Source organism: Mesoplodon mirus (assembly GCF_964341445.2).
Source record: "Mesoplodon mirus genome assembly, chromosome: 13".
NCBI classification, from domain to species: Eukaryota; Metazoa; Chordata; class Mammalia; order Artiodactyla; family Ziphiidae; genus Mesoplodon; species Mesoplodon mirus.
Genome location: NC_138989.1, coordinates 40,039,109 through 40,051,549, shown reverse-complemented (window position 1 = coordinate 40,051,549; position 12,441 = coordinate 40,039,109). Strand labels below are relative to the sequence as shown.

General features: G+C 43.6%; 1 long non-coding RNA gene across 1 annotated transcript; it reads right to left on the bottom strand.

Moving 5' to 3' along the window:
- Window positions 1-770: 770 nt before the first annotated feature.
- On the bottom strand, window positions 771-12,395 carry LOC309814501. Its single transcript, XR_014295701.1, has 4 exons — window positions 10,171-12,395; window positions 3,909-3,968; window positions 3,734-3,774; window positions 771-1,220 (listed from the first exon to the last, which is right to left on the bottom strand). It is a non-coding gene; the product is annotated as an uncharacterized lncRNA (long non-coding RNA).
- Window positions 12,396-12,441: the final 46 nt, after the last annotated feature.

Genomic DNA, 12,441 nt, shown 5'->3' with positions numbered 1-12,441 from the left:
GAGGCCAGGACTAGGAATCAGCAAAGGAGGACAAGCAGAGCCTGCCAGAGAAGTAGACAGAAAACCAGGGAGAGGGTTGTTTCTGGAGCTGCGTGTGGAGACTGTTTCAGGAAGCGGGTGCTGTCCGCTTTGACAAAGGCGCTGGGAAGTCGGCTAGAGAGAGCACTGAAAATGTTCCGGAGCAGGACCCTACTGAGCCTTCCTGGGATAGACCCCCTCCCCCATATCCCCTACTGAAGCTCCTCTCTTAAGTACCCAGATAATAGTATCTCATGCATATTTCCTGCGTTTTTCAGATGCTGCCCCATCAATTTGAACAAAACACGGCTCCTCAGGGTCCCCAGAGACCTCCGTGTCACTATGTTTGTGAAGATTTTTCGGCCATTGTATGTTATTTCCCAGAAGCGTTCAGTGCCTCTTAATCACTCCCTCACTCTCTTGAAACTTTGTTGATATTTATTTTTGTAATTATTTGATTATAATCTGTTCCTGTTGCACTGTGAGATCCGTGAGAGTAGGGGCTGTCATTTGTATCAGTCTCTCAGCCCCTTACATCAGTAGCCTACTTCCTCATCTCCCCTTGGATGTCTCAAAGCACCTGGAAATCAACATCTCTAAAATAAAACTCCTGATCAACCCCCACCAGGGTGTTCTCCAAGGGTCCCCTATCCCAGTAAACGGCACTGTTACTGAATTGGTTGACTGGACCCACTCCGGCCGGGGTCCTAGCCCGGGTGAGACCCCTTGTCTTGACCACAGAGGAGGCTCTTTTTCCAATCAGATTTGCGTAGCCAACCGTGAAACTGATGGAGACTGGAGCAGCACAAGCTTTATTCAATGGCCAGAGAATGGAGAAGCAAGAACCTAGTTTGCAAATCAACCTCTCAACCCAATTTGGGCAGAGACACCAAAAATATAGAAGGGTTGAGGTAAAACAGAGGGAATTGGAAAGAGTGGGAGGAATATTCATGAGTTATTCAAGAACAGGGGTCTTATTTGGACCCAGAACTGATGCAACTCTCCTTCTCAGTCCTTATGTGGGCTTTTCCGGTTGTTGTCATGGCAGGTGTCAACTGTCTTGCTGCTGGTGGGCATGGCATTTAGCTAACGTATTATCATGAGCAGGTAATGAGGCTTAAGGTCCACAGGAAGTCAAATCTGCCGCCATCTTGGGCCTAGTTGGTTCTAACCAGTTCTTGTTTTCTCTTTGCAGCTTTCTCCTGAAACTCAGATACGAGTAATTGGTTTCTAGTCGAGGGAGGGGCAGGGGGGTAATTCTGGGGTAACAGCCTTGGTAACAGCACCTCCATCCATCCAGTTGCACAAACCAAGAAGCTGGAGTCCTCCTGGTCACTTCCCCCTCTCTCACCATCCCCATGCCCTAACACCAACAGGCCATCAATTGGGAATGAGAAAAGTTTGGAGATTGAAGGGGCTCCCAAGGGAACCCAGGCTTCTCCACAGAAGAGCGTATTTTGAACACAACTCCCACAGGGATGCTGGCCAAACACCAGCAAGGGAGGTAGTGTGCTGTGTCGGCCCGGGGTGGGGGGCTGGGGGGTGAGGGTCGCTCTGAAAAGACGGTTGTGTCTCTTTGACTCTGGGGATCTTATCCCTTTTCCCTGAGAGGTAGCTTCAGTCGATTATGGCAGACTTTTGCTCCTGACAGACAACGAGGCTTAATTCTTTTTTTTTTTTGCTGTACGCGGGCCTCTCACTGTTCTGGCCTCTCCCGTTGCGGAGCACAGGCTCCGGACGCGCAGGCCCAGCGGCCATGGCTTACGGGCCCAGCCGCTCCACCGCATGTGGGATCCTCCCGGACCGGGGCACGAACCCGCGTCCCCTGCATCGGCAGGCGGACTCTCAACCACTGCACCACCAGGGAAGCCCTAGGCTTTTAATTTTTGCGCAGCTTACCTTGGGTCTGCAAGCAGCATTGAGATCTGCCCGGCTGTGGGCAAGAGGCCCAGGAACACAGTGATCTCGACAGCGGCTGTGGCCCGGGAAATGCTGAGCACGTGGGCAGCCACTGTAGGCCACAAAGAATCCAGAGGATCCAGAAATGCCCTGGGCAAACCAAGTCTTTGCCTCTCCATCTCTTTCAGTCGCAAGCTTAGGTTTTTCTGTAGAGTTCAGCATTAAAGACAACTTGAATATTTGTCCCATACTCATATAGGATTCCCTATTCTTCCCAGATTTAAAAAAGTTATCTTTTCATTGGGAAACAACAAGACTCTTTAAAAATGGACCAGCAGACATTTCTAGAGTTTTGAGGTTCCACATGTTACCGGGACTCAAATCTGTAGGTGCCCAGCATCAGCTTGGAAATCACCATGAATGACGGGCCAGCATTAGAATCGAGAGTCTTCTCTGTCTTGCGTCCCCTCACCCCCACACCTGATAATTACTTCTGTTACCAGAAAGTTCTTTCCATTAATTTCCTTTGTTACTTAGGTAAATGTTTCCTTCCTCATTTCAGTTATTTGTGTAACAGTTTGTTTCCATTGTTTCTTTTAAAGATTAAATCGAAGAAGGGATGCAAAGCTCTACCTCTGTGTTGGTGTCTTTTCATTGCTGCCACACTTTTTCTCTGCTCAATTTGATTTTCAGAGAAAAATAAAACTTCATTATACAAATCAGAATAATTTTAATATCTAAAATTCACTTTTGGGCTTCCCTGGTGGCGTAGTAGTTAAGAATCCGCCTGCCAGTGCAGGGCACATGGGTTTGAGCCCTAGTCCGGGAAGATCCCACATGCCGCGGAGCAACTAAGCCCGTGCGCCACAACTACTGAGCCCGTGCGCCACAACTACTGAGCCTGCGTGCTCTAGGGCCTGTGCTCTGCAACAAGAGAAGCCACCGTAATGAGAAGCCCACGCACCGCAATGAAGAGTAGCCCCTGCTCGCTGCAACTAGAGAAAGCCCGCATGCAGCAACAAAGACCCAACGCAGCAAAAAATAAAATTAGAAAAAAAATTCCTGGTTTCCTTTAGAAAAATAAAATAAAATTCACTTTTATTGGGAATTAAAAGTTGTATTTTTAAATAATTCATTAAACAATTTCAAAGCATTGTTCTTTTAACTGTATTGCGTTGTTTTAGAAGATAATTTGAGCCAAAATTTCCTAAAAACTTGCTTTTACGTTGAAACCCATGGAAGGACAGTAGGCCTCTTGCCCACCCTGCTTGCGACTCTCCTGGAGTAAAAGCTCACAGGAGTGTTTGAGCTCAAAGACTTTTCCCAAGACTGTCTAGTTCAATGGCTCCATGAACCAACCAGCTGGTTGTCAGAATCAAGAGTTAAAATAGGGCTTCCCTGGTGGCGCAGTGGTTGGGAGTCCGCCTGCTGATGAAGGGGACACGGGTTCGTGCCCCGGTCCGGGAAGATCCCACATGCCGCAGAGCGGCTGGGCCCGTGAGCCATGGCCGCCGAGCCTGCACGTCCAGAGCCTGTGCTCCGCAACGGGAGAGGCCACAACAGTGAGGGGCCCGTGTACCGCAAAAAAAAAAAAAAAAAAAAAGAGTTAAAATAATCAACAAAAACATGCTGTCATACGAAAGGAGTGCATTATGGGGGTTAAAATAATTCCAATAGTACAGAAGATATAGAGTGAAAAAAAATCTCCTTATTCCTCCTCCCCAGCAATTCTCAAGGCCACAGCCCAGAGGAAGCCACTGTTACTAATTTCTCTTTCTAGCTCTGATGATAACACCGTTAACTCTCAGATACTTACCTTGTTTTATCAGCTTCACGTAGTATATGTTACTTTCTGCTCTGAAAAAGATGAGGAATTTAGCACGTTGTCTGCCTCTCACCTCCCTTTCCCCCATACTTCTCAATTTTTGTTACTTGCATTATTTTTAGTTCTAGAATTTACTTGTGTAACTTTATATACCAAAAAAGGTTACCTAAATAAGAAAGGTGTTTTGCTACTTCAAATATCTGGAAGAGGAGCGACTCTTCAAGCACTGTGAAAAAAAAACACAGTAACACGGTATCACAAAAAGAAAATGACAGTTCTCCAGAAACCAAACTTAAAGTCATAGAAGTTTGTGAATTATTATTATTTATATTTAGCAAAAAGATTAGGATCTTTGTTTTCATTATTTGGGGAAAGCAGGAGATCTTGTATCTTCCCTGAAGGCGCTGGAGAACTACCAAGGCAGCTGGAGCCCAAGAAGTCATGATCCTGGGGAGCAGGGAGGCCAGAGATGAGAGTCCAGCATTGCTGCCACTTTGTTCCACAATGAAACTGCTGCTTTGAAAGCGATGGCTGAGAGGCTGAGGCACTGAGCGGAAGGGGAAAGATAAGACGCTGAGAAGCTGAGCAAACTGTATTTTTAGATACCTTCGGGGCTGCAGTGGAGGAGTGGTGCTGGTACCCACCAGGCTTTCAGTGATGCCCTAAAGGGCACGCCTACCCAGGAGGAGTAGGTAAACTACAAAATCGGCAGAAGGGAAAACAGGGGTGGCCTCCAATCAGCTCAACCCCTAATGGGCTTAGGGTCACCTGCCCAGCTCTGACTGCCCCAGTGTTAGTGAATCAGCTGTAAGTTCATAATTGGTTTATTTTTTTCTTCTTTCTTATTTTACTGTGGGCTTGTGTTTTCCAGAGCCACCGAAAGCTCAGTGTAACTCCTGGTGTTTAAGATAAGCAGCTTTACAAGCTTGTGTTCCTCCCGTAGTAGCTTAAAAGGTGCTTCTGACAGCTTCTAAAACCTAAACACAAAACACACAGGCTTTTCTGTTTGTCTGAGTTTTGTTTTTGTTTTGTCTTATTTTTTAATTTTTTCAGGCTTTATGACACATCTGGAAGGATATGTATCAACATTTTTATATCAGTTCTCACGGCCTGTGACTTTCACTTTCGTCTTTGACCTTTTCAAATTCCCCTTGGTTTTTACAATGAGTGTAATTTTTATAAAAGGAACTATCTTTAAAAGTTTGTATGCCTATATTTACTGGCAAATCTTGACTATCACTGTTTCACAACCTACTTTTCATTTTGTATTTCGTGTGTGAATTCATGTTTCCTTACATATATGTATTTGCATGTATATGTGTATACAAGAAGTGTCAGGAATAGTATTGATGGTGGCTGTCTCGTACTGTGGGTAATTTCTGGTTTTTTTCTACCTTTGGCATTATTTGCATTAAAAAAATAAATGTGCATCGTCTTCATAAACAGAAAAATTTCTTTTTAAGTTTAGGGTAATAGAAGATATAGAAAAGTCGCTAACAATTAACTAATCTAACCAACCATCTCATGCCCCTCTATACACCACCATGAGGTCATCCAGCCCCTGTATCTACAACTCAGGTAGTAAGAAGCTCACGTCCTGCCAAAGAACTTGTTCCCTTCTTGAACAGCTAGTAAAGACTTGTTTTAAACTGAACCCGATTGCATGTAGTTTGAACAAAAAAGTGACCTGATTTAACTTCTGTTTAAAAAAGATCACTCTGGGGCTTCCCTGGTGGCACAGTGGTTGAGACTCTGCCTGCCGAGGCAGGGGACATGGGTTCATGCTCCGGTCCGGGAAGATCCCACATGCCACGGAGCGGCTGGGCCCATGAGCCATGGCCGCTGAGCCTGTGCGTCCGGACCCTGTGCTCCGAAACGGGAGAGGCTACAACAGTGAGAGGCCCGCGTACCACGAAAAAAAAAAAAAAAAAAAAGATCACTCTGGCTGTTGTGTTGAGACTTGTTCGAAACAGGAAGAGAGACAGGCAAGAACAGAAGCAGGGAGACCAGTTAAAAGACTAACTTGAACTAGGGAGGTAGCAGTGGATGCAATGAAAAGTGGTCAGATTCTAGATACATTTTAATTAGATGTGAAGCACAAAAGAAAGTTTGAGATGCCCACCAGATGTCCAAGTAAAGACGTTGGGTATAAAAACTGGAAAATGTTGTACAGCGTTAAGTTCCCTTCCTCCACTCATTATTTAGTTAGGCATTCATTCATTCACTCATTCATTCAAAAATTAATTGAGCACCTATTGTATGCAAGACAATTCAGGGTGCTGGAATTCCAGTGAAAAAACATAAAAATCCCTCCCTCCATAAAGCTTACATTTTAGTGAAGCCTCACCTATATTATGACATATAAGACTCATAAAACAGTATATACTACAGTTATCTTTATTTTTTAATGCAAACAAAGAGACCTAATATGTCTAAGTGGGGCACTTCTAGATTAAGAAAAACTAAAGAGATATAACAGTCATATTCAATGAGTGAAACATGTTTGAATCCTACATACAAAAAAAAAACCCTATAAAACATTTTTGGGGACAACTGGGGAAATCTGAATGTAAACTGCATATTTATTAGACAATATATATTGGGTTGGCCAAAAAGTTCGTTGGGGTTTTTCCATAAGATATTACCAAAAAACCCCAATGAAGTTTTTGGCCAACCCAATAGAAGTATGTTAATTTGTAGACTATCCTTCTTAAGTGATCCACACTTGAAGGACAGTTCTTGGGCATGAAGAAGCATGATGTCCGCAATGTCCTTTAAATGATTCAGGAAAACAACAATGAAGAATATAAAGAGACAGGCAAATGTGGTTAAATGTTAACAGGTGAATCTAGGAGACTGGCATACAACTTTTCTGTAAGTTTGAGTTTTTTCAAAATAAAGTTGGAAAACTTAAATTTCAAACAATCACGGATTCACACGCATTTGGATGGCTATTAAAAATATATATGGCAAGTGCTGGTGAGGATGAGAAAAAATTGGAACCCTTCTGCATTGCTGGTGGGAATGTAAAATGGTTCAGTGGCTATGGAAAACAGTAAGGAGATTCCTCAAAAAATTAAACAGGATTACTAAATGATTCAGCAATTCCACTTTTTGGTATATACACACAAAAAAAGCAGGGACACAAACAGATATTTGTGCACCCACGTTCACAGCAGCATTATTCAGAATAGCCAAGAGGTGGATACAACCCAAGTGTCTATTGACAGATGAATGGATAAAGGAAATGCGCTATGTCCATACAATGGACTATTATCCAGCCTTAAAAACAATGAAATTCTGACACATGCTACAACCTGGATGAACCTTGAAGACATTACACTAAGTGAAATAAGCCAGGCACAAACTGACTAATACTTATATGAGGTACCTAGAGTACCCAAATTCAGAGAAACAGTAAAACTGTGGTTGCCAGAGATTGGGGGAAAGGGGAGTTTAGTGTTTGATGGATACAGAGTTTCAGTTTGGGAAGATGAAACAATTTTGGAGATGGATGGTGGTGACAGTTGCATAAAAATGTGAATGCACTTGGGCTTCCCTGGTGGCACAGTGGTTAAGAATCCACCTGCCAATGCAGGGGTCATGGGTTCAAGCCCTGGTCCGGGAAAATCCCACATGCCACGGAGCAACTAAGTCTGTGCGTCACAACTACTGAGCCTGCGAGCCACAACTACTGAAGCCCGCATGCCTAGAGCCCGTGCTCCGCAACAAGAGAAGCCACCGCAATGAGAAGCCCATACACCACCACGAAGAGTAGCCCCTGCTCGCCACAACTAGAGAAAGCCCGTGTGCAGCAACAAAGACCCAACGCAGCCAAAAATAAATAAAATAAATAAATAAATTAAAAAATAAATGTGAACGCAGTTAATGCCACTGAACTGTATGGCTTTTTTTTTTTTTTTTGGCTGCATCGGGTCTTAGTTGAGGCGGGCAGGATCTTTCACCGTGGTGCTCGGGCTTCTCTCTGGTTGCGGTGCACAGGCTTCTCTCTAGTTGTGGCCTGCAGGGTTTTCTCTCTCTAGTTGTGGCATACGGGGGCTCCAGAGTGTGTGGGCTCTGTAGTTTGCAGCACGCAGGCTCTCTCTTTAAGGCGCGCGAGCTCAGTAGTTGTGGCATGTGGGCTTAGCTGCCCCACAGCATGTGGGTCTTAATTCCCGACCAGGGATCAAATCCACATCCCCTGCATTGGAAGGCGGATTCTTCACCACTGGACCACCAGGGAAGTCCCTGAACTGTATGTTTTAAAATGGTTAAAATGGTAAATTTTATGATATGTATGTTTAATCACAATTTAAAAAATCAAATTAAAAAAAAGAGGAAGGAAAAACATGATTTAATTGCTCAAACCACAGAGCTTAATACCATAAATGGGTCTCAAACACAGGTCTGTTTGATTACCAAACTCCTGCTGTTAACTCCCATTCTACATTGCCTTTATGACAAATCAATGCTTCTTTCCTTTTAGAAGATAGACATTAGGTCCTAAATCTTTTCCAGGCTAACCACCTTCAAATTCTTTGGCTAATCCACATAAAACATGATATGATTTCTAGCCCAATTCAAGCTGCTTTCCTTTAAGTACATTCTCATGCTTCTATCCGTTAGAGCAGCAGTTCTCAAACTTTTGGCCTCAAGACACCTTTTTACTTTCAAAAATTACTGAAGACTTCAATGAGCTTTTGTTTATGTGAGTTAAATATACTGATATTCAAAATTAAAACTGAGAAATTAAAAAAACTTAAAAATAACAAAACATGTCAATATAAAGGATATTTGCAAGTAAAAAATAACTGTATTTTCCAAAACTTCAGTAAGAAAAATGGCATTTTAATATTTTTCCAAATCTCTTTAATGTCTGACTTAACAGAAGACAGCTGAATTCTTATATCTACTTCTGTATTCAATCTGTTAAGGTATTTTGTTTTAGTTGAAGTATATGAGGATAATCGGGCCTCCTACATATAGGTAGTTGGAAAAAGTAAATAAATGACCTTTTCAGATCATTGTAAATATTCTTTAATACACCAATACTCAACAAGTCATAATTTCTTAAAGGCTAGTTGCAATGTGGAATCCAAAACTATCAATGAATTTTTTGTACTCTGTTACATTAAAATCCATTGGTCTTTCTTGAACTTTGAATGAACCTCTTATCCACTGTATTAGTTATCTATTGCTCCAATACAAATTACCCACAAAACTTAATGGCTTAAGACCACAAACATTTATTATGATTTTTAAAAATATTTATTTATTTATTTATTTTGGCTGTGCTGGGACTTAGCTGTGGCATGTGGGATCTAGTTCCCTGGCCAGGGATCGAACCCGGGCCCCCTGCATTGGGAGTACAGTCTTAGCCACTGGACCACCAGGGAAGTTCCCACAAACATTTTTTTTTTTTTTTGTGGTACGCGGGCCTCTCACTGTTGTGGCCTCTCCCGTTGCGGAGCACAGGCTCCGGACGCTCAGGCCCAGCGGCCATGGCCCACGGGCCCAGCCGCTCCATGGCACGCGGGATCCTCCTGGACCGGGGCACGAACCCACGTCCACTGCATCGGCAGGCGGACCCTCAACCACTGCGCCACCAGGGAAGCCCCACATTTATTCTTTAACGGTTTCTGTGAACCAGACTTTGGGCGTGCTTCCCTGGGTAGCTCTGGCTCAGGGACCCACCCGAGCTGCAGTTATGATGTTGGCCTGGGTTGCTGCCACGTGAAGGTCTGACTGAAGACACAAAGGGTCTGGAGCTGCTCTGTAACTAACCTAAAGTTACCATCATGTTGTCTACATTCTTCTAGCTTAGGGGGGTGGGTAGCAGAGATACCTAAAGTCCCAAATCCTACCTGTTGTATTTCCCTATTTTAATAACCCTGCTTGGGCCTCCCTGGTGGCGCAGTGGTTGAGAGTCCGCCTGCCAATGCAGGGGATACGGGTTCGTGCCCCGGTCTGGGAGGATCCCATATGCCGCGGAGCGGCTGGGCCCGTGAGCCATGGCCGCTGAGCCTGCGCATCCGGAGCCTGTGCTCCGCAACGGGAGAGGCCACAACAGTGAGAGGCCCGCGTACGGAAAAAAAAAAAAAAAAAAAAAAAAAAAATAACCCTGCTTAATAGCTTTTTTAGAAATTCATGCAAGCTCAAATGGTAACAACATAATTTTAATAATTCTGTATGTGCAATATACTGTCTTACCATATACCATCTTCTCTCTTTATAAATTTCCCCAAATATCTTGGATATTTTTCACCTTAGCAAAATTCTTAAATTAGCTGAAGGAGTAGGATGCCCTCCCCAAATCCCACCCACCAAAAACACCGTATCTACCTTGGGTTTTGTATTAGTCTGCTTGGGCTACTGTAACAAAATACAACAGACTGCGTGGCTTAAAAAACAGAAATTAATTTTCTCACAGTTCTGGAGGATAGAAGTCCAAGATCAAAGTGCAGGGCTGATGTCTGGTGAGGCCTCTCTTTGGGGTGCAGACAGCTGCCTTCTCGTGTGTCCTCACATGGCCTTTCCTCTGTGCTTGCGTGAAGGGAGATCTCTGGTGTCGCTTCCTCTTCTTATAAGGACACCAGTCCTGTTGGATTAGGGCCCCTATGACTTCACTTAACATTTATACCTTCTTTTTTTTTTTTAATACCTTCTTAAAGGCTCCATTTCTAAATACAGTTTTCCTAATAGGGGTTAAGGCTTCATATGGATTTAGGGGAGAAAACATTTGGAGGAAAAGGCTTCAATTACTCTGTCCAATATTTGTTTTATCCTTTTCCGAATATAACTCAACTTCAAAAAGATGAAATAGGAAATGAGTAGTTCTGTTTTTGTTACTTAATAATAATATATTAAAACTTCAAGCAATGGACTCGTGCTTCTTCTTAAGATTTAACTTTTCAAATCCTTTTTGATATTTCCCACATTCTTCATAAATTTTGGCTCATCATTTGGCACTTTACCCAGATACTGTTCTTATGGTTTTGCATCAAGCATTCTATTTGATTATGTGTTCTTTCCCTGCCAGAAGGCATTAGAGAGAGAAAAACAGTTTAGAGCTATAAGTTGTATCTCACTCATTTATTCTGAAATGAATACCCCACCTTCCCCCTCCATCTGCTTTGTTCTTATCTTTCTACTATATTTGGTCTTAACTCCTCAAAAAGCTAGCTACGTTTGGGGAAAAGCTGGAAAGCCTAGGACAGCAGAAGTAAGGCTGCTCCCAAATGTAACTGTTTTATATTAATGACTTGGGAAACAAATATGAAATCAAAGAATAAAAACAACAGGCTTTGAAATGAATAAACTGATATGGCTCCAACTATAAACTCTGAGAACTCAGGGACTTCCTTGGTGGCGCAGTGGTTAAGAATCCACCTGCCAGTGCAGGGGATGTGGGTTTGAGCCCTGGTAGGGGAAGATCCCACATGCCACAGAGCAACTAAGCCCGTGTGCCACAACTACTGAGCCTGTGAGCCGCAACTACTGACCCCACGTGCCACAACTATTGAAGCCCATGCACCTAGAGCCCATGCTCCACAACAAGAGAAGCCACAGCAATGAGAAGCCTGTGCACAGCACCGAATTGTAGACCCTGCTCACCGCAACTAGAGAAAGCCCACGTGCAGCAACGAAGACCCAACGCAGCCAAAAATAAATAAATAAATTTAAAAATAAACATACTTTGAGAACTTATAATCATGCTTAAAATATGTATCTTCAAAAATAGAAGTATTGAGGTTTGAAAATATAATCAGATGAGCTTTTCCCTAGCAATTTCTAAAGGGTTGGAAACTGCTCAGAAGTTTTCCAAAGGCGCAGACAACAATCTCTTCTTATGCCCAGGGTCTAAATGAGCAACAACAGAAAATGTACTGCCTCTACCGTATCTCAGGGCCTCCATCTCCTTCATCTTCCTTAGGGGTTTACCATGATCATCACTTCACCATCAGCCACCTCGCTTCATCTCACTTTCTGTTCAAAGATTTTTTTTTTTTAAAGAGAATATAACATTTGCTGAGGGAAAAAAATTGTCAGGGGTGTATGCCCCACTATATGCAATGATTTTTGGAATGCAAGGGACCTTTACTTTAGCATTTCTGAATTTCTATAATATTTATATTTAAATGAGCATGCACGGGCTTCCCTGGTGGCACAGTGGGTAAGAATCTGCCTGCCAATGCAGGGGACACGGGTTCGATCCCTGGTCCAGGAAGATCCCACATGCCTCGGAGCAACTAAGCCTGTGCACCACAACTACTGAGCCTGCGCTCTAGAGCCCGCAAGCCACAACTACTGAAGCCCACACGTCTAGAGCCCGTGCTCCGCAACAAGAGAAGCCACCGCAATGAGAAGCCCGTGCACTGCAATGAAGAGTAACCCCCGCTCACTGCAACTAGAGCAAAGCCCACGTGCAGCAACGAAGACTCAACACAGCCAAAAATAAATAAATAAAATAAAAATCAAATAAACGAGCATGCACGTCTTACTCCTGTAAGCAGAAAAGATGATTCTTTTCTATTTATTTGTTTGCTTATTTGCTTGTTTGTTTTTGCGGTGCGCGGGCCTCTCACTGCTGTGGCCTCTCCTGGTTGCGGAGCACAGGCTCCGGACGCACAGGCTCAGCGGCCATGGCTCACGGGCCCAGCCGCTCCGCGGCATGTGGGATCTTCCCGGACCGGGGCACG